Source organism: Triticum urartu, chromosome 4A, assembly GCF_056163025.1.
Source record: "Triticum urartu cultivar PI428250 chromosome 4A, HENAU_Tu73, whole genome shotgun sequence".
Taxonomy (NCBI): domain Eukaryota; kingdom Viridiplantae; phylum Streptophyta; class Magnoliopsida; order Poales; family Poaceae; genus Triticum; species Triticum urartu.
Window position 1 is genome coordinate 84387511 of NC_141876.1, and position 15816 is coordinate 84403326.

A 15816-nucleotide genomic window follows, 5' to 3' on the forward strand; every position below is an offset into this window, starting at 1 on the left:
ATGAACCTTTGATAACAACACAATCATTTTTTGAAGTTCTACCGACTTCTGAAAATGGAACATGTTTTGAACATTCAGAACAATGTTATAAAATGTGTTTTTAAACACGGACATTATTGAATTTCCGAACATTTTACTAAAACAAGAAAAAAATTTGAATTTTGAATATTTTTAAAAATGTATTTTTTGGGAATCCCGAACAATTTTCGAAAACACGAAAAAAATATGTCCTGAATTTCGAAAGAAAATCAGAACGAGAGAAAAATATATTTTTTCCAAACATTTTTAAAAACGGGAACACAATATTTAATTGTAATATTTTTCGAAAATTTTACAAAAATAAAATGCTGATTTAAAAAAATTATTACAAAATAAGTGAAAATAAAAATAAATTTGGAAGAAAAAACGAAACAGGCTTGCACAGATTTGGGGTCCCTATGTGAATCTCTGACTATCTGCCGCGTAGGGCGACAGATAGAGTTTTTGCAGCTTCATGAGCGAGCAAATAAGTGGGCTGGCTTGGCTGGGCCACAGGGTCCGCGGCCCAAGTCAAAAATCTGGATTGTAATATAAAAAACAGACAGACAGACAAAAATTTAGTACCACCTCGGATAGAAAAATAAATTCGACGGTGAACGGATGAAAATTTTGGCGAAACGCACCTTGCTTTATTACTAGGTATAGATGGAATCGATTTAGATGAAGTTGTTGGGGAACATAGTAATTTCAAAAAAAATTCCTACGCACACGCAAGATCATGGTGATGCATAGCAACGAGAGGGGAAAGTGTTGTCTACGTACCCTCGTAGACCGAAAGCGGAAGCGTTAGCACAACGCGATTGATGTAGTCGTACGTCTTCACGGCCCGACCGATCAAGCACCGAAACTACGGCAACTCCGAGTTCTAGCACACGTTCAGCTCGATGACGATCCCCGGACACCGATCCAGCAGAATGTCGGGGAAGAGTTCCGTCAGCACGACGACGTGGTGACGATCTTGATGTTCTACTGTCGCAGGGCTTCGCCTAAGCACCACTATAATATTATCGAGGACTATGATGGAGGGGGGCACCGCACACGGCTAAGAGATCAATGATCAATTGTTGTGTCCATGGGGTGTCCCCCTGTCCCCGTATATAAAGGAGCAAGGGGGGAGGCGGCCGGCCTAGGAGGAGGGCGCACCAAGGGGGAGTCCTACTCCCACCGGGAGTAGGACTCCTCCGTCCCTTATTGGGGTAGGAGAGAAGGAAAGAGGGGGAGAGGAACAAGGAAAAGTGGGCTGCACCCCTTGTCCAATTCGAACCAGAGGGGGGGCGCGCGCCTCCTTTCTTTTGGCCTCTCTCCTCTATTCCCGTATGGCCCAATAAGGCCCATACACTCCCCGACGAATTCCCGTAACTCTCCGGTACTCCGAAAAATATCCGAATCACTAGGAACCTTTCCGATGTCCGAATATAGTCGTCCAATATATCGATCTTTACGTCTCGACCATTTCGAGACTCCTCGTCATGTCCCCGATCTCATCCGGGACTCCGAACTCCTTCGGTACATCAAAACTCATAAACTCATAATATAACTATCATCGAAACCTTAAGCGTGCGGACCCTACGGGTTCGAGAACTATGTAGACATGACCGAGACACGTCTCCGGTCAATAACCAATAGCGGAACTTGGATGCTCATATTGGCTCCCACATATTCTACAAAGATCTTTATCGGTCAGACCGCATAACAACATACGTTGTTCCCTTTGTCATCGGTATGTTACTTGCCTGAGATTCGATCGTCGGTATATCAATACCTAGTTCAATCTCGTTACCGGCAAGTCTCTTTTACTCGTTCCGTAATACATCATCCCGCAACTAACTTTTTAGTTGTAATGCTTGCAAGGCTTAAGTGATGTGCATTACCGAGAGGGCCCAGAGATACCTCTCCGACAATCGGAGTGACAAATCCTAATCTCAAAATACGCCAACCCAACAAGTACCTTCGGAGACACCTGTAGAGCACCTTTATAATCACTCAGTTACGTTGTGACGTTCGGTAGCACACAAAGTGTTCCTCCGGTAAACGGGAGTTGCATAATCTCATAGTCATAGGAACATGTATAAGTTATGAAGAAAGCAATAGCAACAAACTAAACGATCAAGTGCTAAGCTAATGGAATGGGTCAAGTCAATCACATCATTCTCCTAATGATGTGATCCCGTTAATCAAATGACAACTCATGTCTATGGCTAGGAAACATAACCATCTTTGATCAACGAGTTAGTCAAGTAGAGGCATACTAGTGACACTCTGTTTGTCTATGTATTCACACATGTATTATGTTTCCGGTTAATACAATTCTAGCATGAATAATAAACATTTATCATGAAATAAGGAAATAAATAATAACTTTATTATTGCCTCTAGGGCATATTTCCTTCAGTCTCCCACTTGCACTAGAGTCAATAATCTAGTTCACATCGCCATGTGATTTAACATCAATAGTTCACATCGTCATGTGACCAACACCCAAAGGGTTTATTAGATTCAATAATCTAGCTAGTTCACATCGCTATGTGATTAACGCCCAAAGAGTACTAGGGTGTGATCATGTTTTGCTTGTGAGAGAAGTTTAGTCAACGGGTCTGCCACATTCAGATCCTTAAGTATTTTGCAAATTTCTATGTCAACAATGCTCTGCACTAAGCTACTCTAGCTAATTGCTCCCACTTTCTATATGTATTCAGATTGAGACTTTGAGTCATCTGGATTAGTGTCAAAACTTGCATCGACGTAACCCTTTACGACGAACCTTTTGTCACCTCCATAATCGAGAAACATATCCTTATTCCACTAAGGATAATTTTGACCAATGTCCAGTGATCTACTCCTAGATCACTATTGTACTCCCTTGCCAAACTCAGGGTAGGGTATACAATAGGTCTGGTACACAGCATGGCATACTTTATAGAACCTATGGCTGAGGCATAGGGAATGACTTCCATTCTCTCTCTATCTTCTGCCGTGGTCGGGTTTTGAGTCTTACTCAACTTCACACCTTGTAACACAGGCAAGAACTCCTTCTTTGACTGTTCCATTTTGAACTACTTCAAAATCTTGTCAAGGTATGTACTCATTGAAAAACTTATCAAGCGTCTTGATCCATCTCTATAGATCTTGATGCTCAATATGTAAGCAGCTTCACCGAGGTCTTTCTTTGAAAAACTCTTTTCAAACATTCCTTTATGCTTTGCAGAATAATTCTACATCATCTCCGATCAACAATATGTCATTCACATATACTTATCAGAAATGTTGTAGTGCTCCCACTCACTTTCTTGTAAATACAGGCTTCACCACAAGTCTGTATAAAACTATATGCTTTGATCAACTTATCAAAGCGTATATTCCAACTCCGAGATGCTTGCACCAGTCCATAGATGGATCGCTGGAGCTTGCATATTTTGTTAGCACCTTTAGGATTGACAAAACCTTCTGGTTGCATAATATACAACTCTTCTTTAATAAATCCATTAAGGAATGCAGTTTTGTTTATCCATTTGCCAGATTTCATAAAATGTGGCAATTGCTAACATGATTCAGACAGACTTAAGCATAGATACGAGTGAGAAACTCTCATCGTAGTCAACACCTTGAACTTGTCGAAAACCTTTTGCGACAATTCTAGCTTTGTAGATAGTAACACTACTATCACCCTCCGTCTTCCTCTTGAAGATCCATTTATTTTTTATGGCTTGCTGATCATCGGGCAAGTCAACCAAAGTCCACACTTTGTTCTCATACATGGATCCCATCTCAGATTTTATGGCCTCAAGCCATTTCGCGGAATCTGGGCTCATCATCGCTTCCTCATAGTTCATAGGCTCGTCATGGTCAAGTAACATGACCTCCAGAACAGGATTACCGTACCACTCTGGTGCGGATCTCACTCTGGTTTACCTACAAGGTTCGGTAGTAACTTGATCTGAAGTTTACATGATTATCATCATTATCTTCCTCACTAATTGGTGTAGTAGTCACAGGAACAGATTTCTGTGATGAACTACTTTCCAATAAGGGAGCAGGTACAGTTACCTCATCAAGTTCTACTTTCCTCCCACTCACTTCTTTCGAGAGAAACTCCTTCTCTAGAAAGGATCCATTCTCAGCAATGAATAACTTGCCTTTGGATCTGTGCTAGAAGGTGTACCCAACATTTTCTATTGGGTATCCTATGAAGATGCACTACTCCGATTTGGGTTTGAGCTTATCAGGTTGAAACTTTTTCACATAAGCATTGCAACCTCAAACTTTAAGAAACGACAGCTTAGGTTTCTCGCCAAACCATAGTTCATACGGTGTCGTCTCAACGGATTTAGATGGTGCCCTATTTAATGTGAATGTAGTTGTCTCTAATGCATAACCCCAAAACAATAGTGGTAAATCGGTAAGAGACATCATAGATCGCACCATATCTAATAAAGTACGGTTACGATGTTCGGACACACCATTACACTGTAATGGTGTTCCAGGTGGCGTGAGTAGTGAAACTATTTCACATTGTTTTAACTGAAGGCCAAACTCGTAACTCAAATATTTTACTTCTGCGATCATATCGTAGATACTTTTATTTTTGTTACGATGATTCTCCACTTCACTCTGAAATTCCTTGAACTTTTAAAATGTTTCAGATTTGTGTTTCATCAAATAGATATACTCATATATGCTCAAATCATCTGTGAAGATCAGAAAATAATGATACCTGCCGCGAGCCTCAATATTCATCGGACCACATACATCAGTATGTATGATTTCCAACAAATCTGTTGCTCACTCCATTGTTCCGGAGAACGGAGTCTTAGTCATCTTGCCCATGAGGCATGGTTCGCAAGCATCAACTGATTCATAATCAAATGATTCCAAAAGCCCATCAGCATGGAGTTTCTTCCTGCGCTTTACACCAATATGACCTAAACGCCAGTGCTACAAATAAGTTGCACTATCATTATTAACTTTGCATATTTTGGTTTCAATATTATGATTATGTGTATCACTACGATCGAGATCCAACGAACTATTTTCATTGGGTGTGTAACCATATAAGGTTTTATTCATGTAAATAGAACAACAATTTATTCTCTTACTTAAATGAATAACCGTATTACAATAAACATGATCAAATCATATTCATGCTTAACGCAAACACCAAATAACACTTATTCAGGTTCAACACTAATCCCGAAAGTATAGGGAGTGTGCGATGATGATCATATCAATCTTGGAACCACTTCCAACACACATCGTCACTTCACCCTTAACTAGTCTCTGTTTATTTTGCAACTCCCGTTTTGAGTTACTAATCATAGCAACGGAACTAGTATCAAATACTTAGGGGTTGCTATAAACACTAGTAAAGTATACATCAATAACATTTATATCAAATATACCTTTGTTCACTTTTCCATCCTTCTTATCCGCCAAATATTTGGGGCAGTTCCGTTTCCAGTGACCAGTTCCTTTGCAGTAGAAGCACTCAGTCTCAGGCTTAGGTCCAGACTTGGGCTTCTTCACTTGAGCAGCAACTCGCTTGCCGTTCTTCTTGAAATTCCCCTTCTTCCCTTTTCCCTTTTCTTGAAACTAGTGGTCTTGTTAACTATCAACACTTGATGGTTTTCTTGATTTCTACCTTCGTCGATTTCAGCATCACGAAGAGCTTGGGAATCGTTTCCGTTATCCCTTGCATATTATAGTTCATCATGAAGTTCAACTAACTTGGTGATGGTGACTAGAGAATTCTGTCAATCACTATCTTATCTGGAAGATTAACTCCCACTTGCACTACAGGAATCAGCTACTTTGCCATCCGCCACGGCGGACGGCAAAGGCATGAACGGCGGACGGCAAAGGCCTTTGCCGTCAGTCGCGGACGGCAAAAGGCTCCGGCAAAGTAGGCTTCGGTAAACAGCTACTTTGCCGTCTGCTACTGATGGCAAAGTCTTTGCCGTCCGCCGCAGACGGCAAAGAGAGCGCGGCAGACGGCAAAGAAGGCGGACGGCAATAATTGCGCTGTCAGTCCGTTAAGTGGCTAACGGCAGGCCTTTGCCGTCCGCCGCTGACGGCAAAATTTCTAGTGTCTTTGCCGTCCACCGTATGATGTCATCTACACGTCACTACATGGCAGGTTCTTTGCCGTCTGCCACTGATGGCAAAGTCTTTGCCGTCTGCCACTGTAGGCAAACTGACCAAACGGGTCAGCTCCCAGGAAGCACAGCTGGATGCCACGTGCCTTCTTTGCCGTCCACGACAGACGGCAAAGAGCTCGTTGCCGTCGGTGGCAGACGGCAAAGAGCCTGCATATTGGCTCTTTTATCTGTTTTTTATTACATCCAACAATTTTCATCACAAATATACATGACATATATAGATATATTTCAAAAGGCCATTACAGAGCAAACATATAAGATATCCAACACATAACTTCATCATCCAACCATATATATTACATGCATAGTTCCATCATACATAACAAGTTCAACATAGAGGCATCCAACCATATATATTACAATAGTTATCCAACGATACATGCATAGTTCAACGATACAAAAGAAACAGAGAAAGGGATAAGGAGCACTCCATCTATGCAAGCTTTCGTCAAGTGAATGAACTCTGCAAAATGAAAAATAAGAAAGTTAGAACAAGAAGAGTAGAACAAGAAGAAGAGTAGAACAAGCAGAAGACTAGAACAAGAAGAGTAGAACAAGAAGAAGACTAGAACAAGAAGAGTATGTCATTTATGAGCTAACTTACGTGAAATGGATCATATATGAGCTAACTAAGTTGAAATGGGTCGTTTATGAGCTAGCTAAGGTGAAATGGATCATTTATGAGCTAACTTAGTTGAAATGGGTCGTTTATGAGCTAACTAAGGTCAAATGGATCGTTTTTCAGGTAACTAAGGTGAAATGGATCTTTTTTAGCTAACTTAGATGAAATGGATCATTTATGAGTTAACTTAGTTGAAATGGATCGTTTTTGAGCTAACTTAGGTGAAATGGATCATTTATGAGCTAATCTAGTTGAAATGGATCTTTTTGAGATAACTTAGGTGAAATGGATCATTTATAAGCTAATTTAGGTGAAATGGATCGTTTTTTAGGTAACCTAGGTGAAATGGATCGTTTATGAGCTAAATTAGTTGAAATGGATCGTTTATGAGATAACCTAGGTAAGATTGGTCATTTTGGAGTTAACCTAGGTGAAATGGGTCATTTTAAAGCTAACGTAGGTAAAATGGATCATTTAGGAGCTAATCTAGGTAAAATGGGTCATTTTTGAGCTAACTTGGATGAACTGGATCATTTATAATCTAACCTAGGTAAAATGGGTCATTTTAGAGCTAACTTAGGTAAAATGGATCGTCTATAGGCTAACTAAGCTAATTATGCAATTTTTGACATAAGTAAGCTAAGTACAGATCGTTTTAGAGCTAACATAGGTAAAATGGATGGTTTTGGAGGTCAGTAAGCTTATTAAGTCATTTTGGAGGTGAAGAAGCTAAGTCTAGGTCATTATGGTAAGCATTGGAGGAAATAAAGCTAAGTCTAGGTCTTTATGCATGTGTTAAGCAAAACACTAGATAAACTTACCAAGATGTAGGAGGTGTAGGAGCGGGGTGGCTCGTGTCGGTAGCTGGAGAAGGATCGTGCGATGCTTGTCTGGAGTTACGCTGCACCAAAGATCATTTCCAATGTCTTGTTAGCATGATGACACTCAAATGTTAAGACTAGCAAGTAATGTCCATTCAATAAAACTCACCGTGGTCCCAGGAGCAATCACTGGCATCGGCGGAGCGGTCTGACCTGTCTTCTCGCACACAGACTGCACATTTGGTTTTGACGACTCAGTCATACTAGTTAGTAATGAGACAAACACTACATGAATGTTTTGGCTAATCTGCAGAAGAAACTTACCACAAGGAGCTCGTACATGGCCCTTGCCTGCATGTCATTCCGTGCCCTCTCCTCCTCCATCATCTTTGTCGTCCTCTCCTCCAACTCCCGCTGCCTCTCCGCCGCCTCCGCCAGAAGTTTCTCCGTTCTATCTCTCTCACTCTGTATAGCAGCCTGCAACACCACTCACATGACCATTTGTAATCATTGATGGAAGCGCACACAATGTAATGGAGAAAGATAACTGAGTACGTATCACTAACCTTGATGGCGAGTTGCACTGGCCGTTCACGAGGCCTTATCTCAGGAGCGGAGCTCGACTGGCGCGCCTTGATCTTCGGGAGAGTGCTAGGACAACGGATAAGTCCATCTCCAATGGCTATGGAGCCATGGGACCTCCCGCCACCAGATATCATCAACAGCTCTGGATCAATGGGACCCTGGCTCGGGTTAAAGTCCTCCCCTTTCCTCGCCTTCCCCTCATCTCTATATCTCACGAGCTTGTTGTGGGAGGAGATGTTGGTGAAGTTGTTTGCATCATCGAGGTCAGACTGAGAGAAAGCCTTGACTTTCTTGAAAGAGGCAGTGTGGGCCATGGCATACAGGTCGTACACCTCTGGCACCTTATCCGCCTTATTGTAGCATGCCTGAAAGAGAGAAACAATGAAAATTAGTAATTAAAGGGCTCAAGCTAGCATGATGAATGAATTGCATGAATCATGAAGCAAACCACATACCCAGTTGCGCCCGAACTGATATAAGTTGGAGCTGCCTTGATGGTGTGGCACACCTTCCATTTGGGCACGTTTGTCCTTGGCCTCGTTGTGGAGGGCTAGCCATCGTTGTGAGCACCACTCATCGACCAACACCTCCCAACAATCCATCCGATCCGCACACCATCTCGGAGGCGCCTAAGTTAGCAAATAGAAACTTCAGCGCTACGGCTAAGAATTACTAAATGAAGGAACTTAAGTAGAGAAGGCCTTAAGAATTACCTTCATGTACTGCTCCTTACTCAGGAACTTATCGCGGCACGCCGGCTTGGTCTTCTTGATACCACGCAAGGCGTAGTAGTCTCGAACAGCCTGCACCCGAGCCTCGTGCCGTAAGTTCTGGAGTAGGCGCTTGCAGACGTTCTCGATAACATGTGCCGCGTCCTCCTCGTATCCCTCCTCACACCTGTAGAATGTCTGCAATCAAATGAGACAATATTGATTAGTACAATTAATAACTAGCTAGTTGAAGATTTTTAAATGTGTAAAGGAGAAATTACCCAGAACTTTCTGATCACCATGTCTGCCCTCATGTTGCACACGACACCGTCAATAATCTCATCCGGCGGGGCCGGGGCAGCCACGTAGTGCTCCCAGCTCAATCCAAGCTCTGGAAGCCGACCCTCACCAGGCAACGTGACAAACCCCGGGAAGTTTTGCCGGCAAAGAACTCCAAGGACGGAGTTGGGCCGGCGGACACTATGATGGTGGTCCCAACCCCTGCAGCATGACAAGGCCAACGCATTAGTTATTTGAAAAAACGTGAATGCACAAGGTACAAAAATATTAAATGCACTTACGTACCTCTCCCCATCAGGGAAAATCAACCACCTCTGCTCGCGGGTCACCGGCACGGACGGGAGCCGTGTAGCACCACGCTGGTAGACGGTGCCCCCCTCCTCCTCAAGATCAGTCGGCTCCCCGCCATCATCAGCATGGCCACTCGGTTCCTCGGGCTGATCCGGCCAGGTACCCCATCCGGACGTGTGCTCCTCCGGGGTCACGTGGGCCGAACTCTCGTGGGCCGAAGGCCAGTCGACCCGAGGCTCATGGGCCCAAGACCCGTGGACCGGAGGCTCGTGGACCGGAGTCCGTGTAGCCTCCTCCTCGGACGAGTCCACCCTAGCAGTTACGTGCTCGGGTGAAACGGCCGGGGGTGGCGGCGAGGAAGGCGCCGTAGCAGTCACCCTACCTCCTCTCCCACGACCACGTGCCCCACCTCCTCTCTTCCTACCTCGTCCCCTGCTGGGACCGCGGTCGACGAAGAAGGGCCTGGCGGTGTGGCCATACTGTCCAGCAACGCTCGGCGGAGAGGTGCGTCTGGAATGGAAGACCTCAGATCACGCTCCCGGCCAGCGCCCACCATCTTTCAACACCTGCCATGACAAACAGTAAACGAAATTAGTACAACATAAAAAAAGACCGACATGAATAATAATATGTGTATCACTTAAGTGTATCATCATCAAGTACAACATAAAAAATGTAATACCTGACACTACTAATAATCTCGATCAGTATCATCAATAAATGCATAATCATCATCATCACTATAATCAATGGCGGGCTCATAGGGTTCATTGGCATCAACATGTGCAAGGCCACCTTGACGTAATCGGTCAAGCATTGACAGGTCATCCGCAGCAGTAACCTCTTCTTGTTCCGGCTCTTCTTGTTCCTCCTCTGGGGTGATGTCGGATTCATTGTCGCTGTCTACTTCAATGTTTTGGGGTGAAGTATAGCGGTTCTTGAAACGCTTTTTGGAAAGACGTGTCTCTTGGAAGAATTCTCCTTCATATGTGTCTGGGTTAATGTGAGGTTCATAATCCTCTTCCTTTGGGGGAGAAAGTCTAGCACGTGGCGGCATTTCATAAACGACATCCCAACCTTTCAGATTTGGATTAGTTTGGCAGGCCCACGGTAGATAGAATACTTGGGTCGCCTGTTGAGCCATAATATAGACATCAGGAACATCTAAATGAGTGCTTTGGTTGATTTCAACTAGCCCTACATGTTCATGAGTCCTTCTAGTCTCCTTCGGCTGAAACCAATAACATTTGAAGACTACGACATTCGGTGGATTTTCACCATAGAACAGAAGTTCATAAATTGCTTCAACTCTCCCATAATACTCGGTACCTCCTTCGCCGATAGCAGATACACAACAATTTGTTGACTTTCGGTCGGCCATAGATAGCTCTTTGCCATAGGTACGAAAGCGATACCCGTTGATGTTGTACTTGTCAAATGAACGGACCTTATAGTCAAAACCATTAGCGACTTGTCTCAATTCGGCGTCCATAGACTCTGAATTAGCCTACAAGTTTAATATGAAAGGATTGTTGCATTATGCACAAATTAGCGAATGATATGAAATTGTCTAATAGAAATTACCGTTTGTTTGAACCAAGAGATGAAACCGGGATAGCCACCTCCTTGCTTTGCGAGAAGCTCATACTCTTCGACGGAATCCTTTTGGATCTCCGCTCCATACGAGAATATGGTGACGTATCGACTGTATGACATATCCAGGAATAAGAGTAGTTCAAAGGAAATAGAAGTTGCGAAACAATGTACCGAGAACTTACTCGATGTACGGCCGCACTTCTATCAGGTTGTTGAAGATATACAACGAAATGGTCCGCCATTCTTCGTTATCCAAAGATACTGGATGTGAAACACTAGCTGGTGCGAGATTCCCTTTGAATAGGCTGAGGTTGGATCCACCCTTTTTAGGCTCGTCAGCATTGTACCGAGGCTTCGGATTATGCAAATGACGATTTTTGGCTTCGTAGTGCGCTGTTACGAAGTTTGCCGCCTCCTCTGTGATGAATGCCTCAGCCATCGATGCTTCAATTCTACATTTATTTTTACATTTTTCTCGAAGCGTCTTCTGCATCCTCTCAGTTGGGTAGCACCAACGATTTTGCACGGGCCCCCCCAATCTTGCCTCGGTCGGGAGATGCAAAATCAAATGCTGCATTGGATTAAAGAAGCCTGGTGGAAAGATCTTCTCTAACTTGCAGATCAACTCCGGCGCCAACTCTTCCATTTCTTCTAGCACGCCAGGCGATAGTTCTTTCGCACAAAGAACACGGAAGAAATAGCTGAGTTCTGCCAGTACTAGCCATTCATCCTCAGGGATGAAGCCACGCAACATCACCGGCATTACCCGCTCAATCCGTATGTGCCAATCATGACTCTTGAGACCAAATATCTTCAGTTTATCAAGATTCGCTCCCCTCTTTAGATTCGCTGCATACCCATCGGGGTACATCAACTGCTGTTGCACCCACAAGAGAATTTCCCTCATAGCTGGCCTTCCAAGATTGAACCATGCCTTTGGCTTCGTCCAGTTCTGCTTTCCTTTCGGTTCTTTCATGTTTTGTAACGGCCTATCACATAGCGCCTCCAGATCGACTCTAGCCTTAGTATTATCCTTTGACTTCCCATCTATGCCGAACAATGTACCAAAAAGTGCCTCGGCGATATTCTTCTCAGTGTGCATCACGTCGATGTTGTGTGGGCAAAGGAGGTCTTTGAAGTAAGGCAGATCCCATAAGCATGTTTTGTGAGTCCACGCATGCTTAGTATTATACCCCTTGAAGTACCCTGGACGTTGTGGATCTGGCTCGAGAGCGTTTAACTGATCCAGGGTCTGTTGGCCTGTCAATGCAGGTGGTGCAGAGTTTTTGACAACTCTACCCCTGATGAAGTTCTTCTTGTCTTTCCTGAACTTATGGCGAGGATCCAGGAACTGTCTATGCATGTCGAAGCAAGAAAACTTGCGACCGGCCTGAAGCCAATGAAACTCAAGAGCTCCCTTGCATGTGGGGCACGGGAACCTTCCATGCACACATCGGCCAACGAATAGCGCATATGCCGGCAAGTCATGCGTCGAGTACATGTACCAGACACGCATTATGAAGTTCCGTTTACTAAAGGCGTCGTATGTCTTGAACCCATTATCCCAGGCTTCTTGCAATTCGTCCTTAAGCGGCTGCATGTACACATTCATATTTTTGCCCGGATAGTTGGGTCCTGGAATTATCAACGTCAGGAAAATGTTCTTTCTTTGCATAATCTGTCCGGGGGGGAGATTGAGTGGAAAGACAAATATGGGCCAACAACTGTATTGGGCTGCCGTCATACCAAACACACTGAACCCATCCGTGCTGATGCCGACTCGAGGATGCCTCGGATCTGCCGCTTTGTCAACATGTAATTCATCAAACTTTTTCCACGCAACACCATCCGATGTGTGTACCATCATCAGATTCCCATCTGCATCTAGTTCGGTTCTTTTGCCTGTTTTGTGCCATGTCATCTGTCTGGCCGTCTCTTCGACCATGAAAAGACGTTGAAGTCTTGGTACGATTGGCATATACCGAAGAACACTAACGGGGATTTTGGTCTGTGTCTTCTCACCCATACCGTTGTCTACCACAATATACCTGGAGGACTTGCAAATGGGACAATAGTTCAAGTCCGCATAGTCAAGCCTAAATAAGGCACATCCTTTCTCACAGGCATGTATCTTCTCATAGGGCATCTTCAGTGCACGGAGGATTTTGTCCGACTGGTACAGGTTTGCAGGCATTACATGGCCTTTGGGTAGAAAGCGTCCAAATACTGTCATAATTGCGTCATAGCATTCTCTGCCCAAGTTGAACTGAGCCTTCAGAGCCATTACTTGTGAGATGGCATCCAACTGAAAAGCTCAGTGTGCTCGTGGAGCGGACGTTTCGAAGACTCCAACATTTCATTGAAGGCCTTTGCAGATTCCTCCATCTCCTCGTCCGAATCCCGAGCATCATCATAGCCTTGCACCATGTTTTCCATCCTGGTACCATGCTCGTCGGTGCGACGACGATCCACCTCAGCTCGGTCACGTTGGGCAGACTCACCATGAAATGTCCACACCGTATAATCGGGCGTAAAACCACTCTTCTGCAGGTGTTTGCCCATTTCAGCCTCTGTCTTCTTTTCCCAATTGCCGCACCGGAAACAGGGGCACCAGGTTTTCTTTTGGCCATTTGCAAATGCGGCTTGCACAAACCCCTTAGTTTTTGTGAACCATTCAGCGCTCCATTTGTTCTGACCAGTGTGACCGGTATACATCCAAGCACGGTCACTCATCTTGACTTTCAGAGCTACTGGACACACAACAATTATATATGTAATTCACCATGTATATATTCATCAGTTGATCTACTTTGTCAATTTTATTACGTCCATGCAACCTACACTCTAATAGGTAATGATAGGTCCTAATCCCACCCGTGTATGTGTAGATTGGGTTTATTTTCCCATGCTATGCTCCGGATCCGACGCAAAATTTCGGCAGCAGCTCCCCGCTGTTTTCCTGATACACGTCTCTGCAATAAACAGAGAGGATGTGTACCCGGAGAACAACAGGGGAGGCACTGACGAAATATATGCGTCGGATCCGGAGCAAAGCATATGGAAAAACGAACCCAATCTACACATACTCGGGCTGTCCATGGATAGCGTTGGACAATTCGAAAGAATCAAGGTTATAAATATGCAAATGCATGCATATTTATAACTATGACGCTTTCGAACGGGAGACACATATTGGTTACGCATACTGATGATTCAAGACACATATATAGCTAGCTATCAAGTTTCATCGGAATAGATCAAATAATTAATGGGGGAGGAGGACTTGTCATTTGTGCTCACCCACGGACGAAGGGGCAGAGCTCGTCAAACGCACGGCGAGGTCGTCGAACACCAAACCTCGCAGCGATGAAACAACCGCACATTTAAAACTACACGATCAACACAATTATATATGATGCTTTTCATAACAAAATCGAAAAATATATGACCTAACTAATAATTCACAAATATATGACCCCGTCGGCCTCTGGAAGGCCAAAGAACACCTTTTCGGGAGGTGTCGGTGGTCGGGGTGTCCTGTCGGTGTCGGGGTGCCGTGTCGGGGTCGGTGTGCTGTTTCGGGGTCGGGGGGTCGGGGTGTCGTGTCGATGTCGGGGTAGTGCCGTGTCGGTGTCGGGGTGTTGTTTCGGGGTCGGGGTGTGGTGTCGGGTCAGGCTCGGGGTCGGGGTGTCGGGTCAGGCTCGGGGGGTCGGGGTGTCGGGGTCGGGGTCGGGGTGTCGGGTCAGGCTTGGGGGGTCGGGGTGTTGGGGTCGGGGTCGGGGTCGGGGTGTCGGGGTCGGGGTCGGGGTGTCGGTGTCGGGGTCGGGGTCGGGGTGTCGGGGTCGGGGTCTCGGGGTCGGGGTCGGGGTGCCGGGTCGGGGTCTGGGTACCGTGTCGGGTCGGGGTCGGGGTGTCGGGGTCGGGGTGTCGGGGTCGGGGTCGGGGTCGGGGTGTCGGGGTCGGGGTCGGGGTGTCGGGTCAGGCTTGGGGGGTCGAGGTGTCGGGGTCGGGGTGTCGGGTCAGGCTTGGGGGGTCGGGGTGTCGGGGTCGGAGTCGGGGTGTCGGGGTCGGGGTCTCGGGGTCGGGGTGTCGTGTCAGGGTGCCGGGTCGGGGTCAGGGTACCGTGTCAGGTCGGGTTTTTTTCCTTTTCTTCTTCTTCCTCTTTTTCCTTTTCTTCCTTTTTTTTCCTTCTTCTTCTTCTTCTTCTTCTTCTTCTTCTTCTTCTTCTTCTTCTTCTTCTTCTTCCTCCTTTCCTTTTTCCTCTTCTTCTTCTCCTCCTCTCCTCTTTTTTCTTCTTCTTCTTCCTCCTTTTCTTTTTCCTCTTCTTCTTCTCCTCCTCTCCTCTTTTTTCTTCTTCTTCTTCCTCCTTTCCTTTTTCCTCTTCTTCTTCTCCTCCTCTCCTCTCTTTTCTTCTTCTTCTTCCTCTTCTTCTTTTTTCTTCTCCTCCTCCTCTTCTTCTTCTTCTTCTTCTTCTTCTTCTCCTGATCTCTTCTTTTTGTCTTTTTCTTCTTTCCTAAAACTAAACTAAACCTAAACCTAAAACTAAAAAAACAGAAAAAGAAAAAAACTAAATCTAAACCTAAAACTAAACTAAAACTAAACCTATAAACCTAAAAACTAATCCTAAAATTAAAACTAAATCTAAATTAAACATAAACCTAAAACTAAAAAAACAGAAAAAAGGAAAAAAAAGGAAAAAG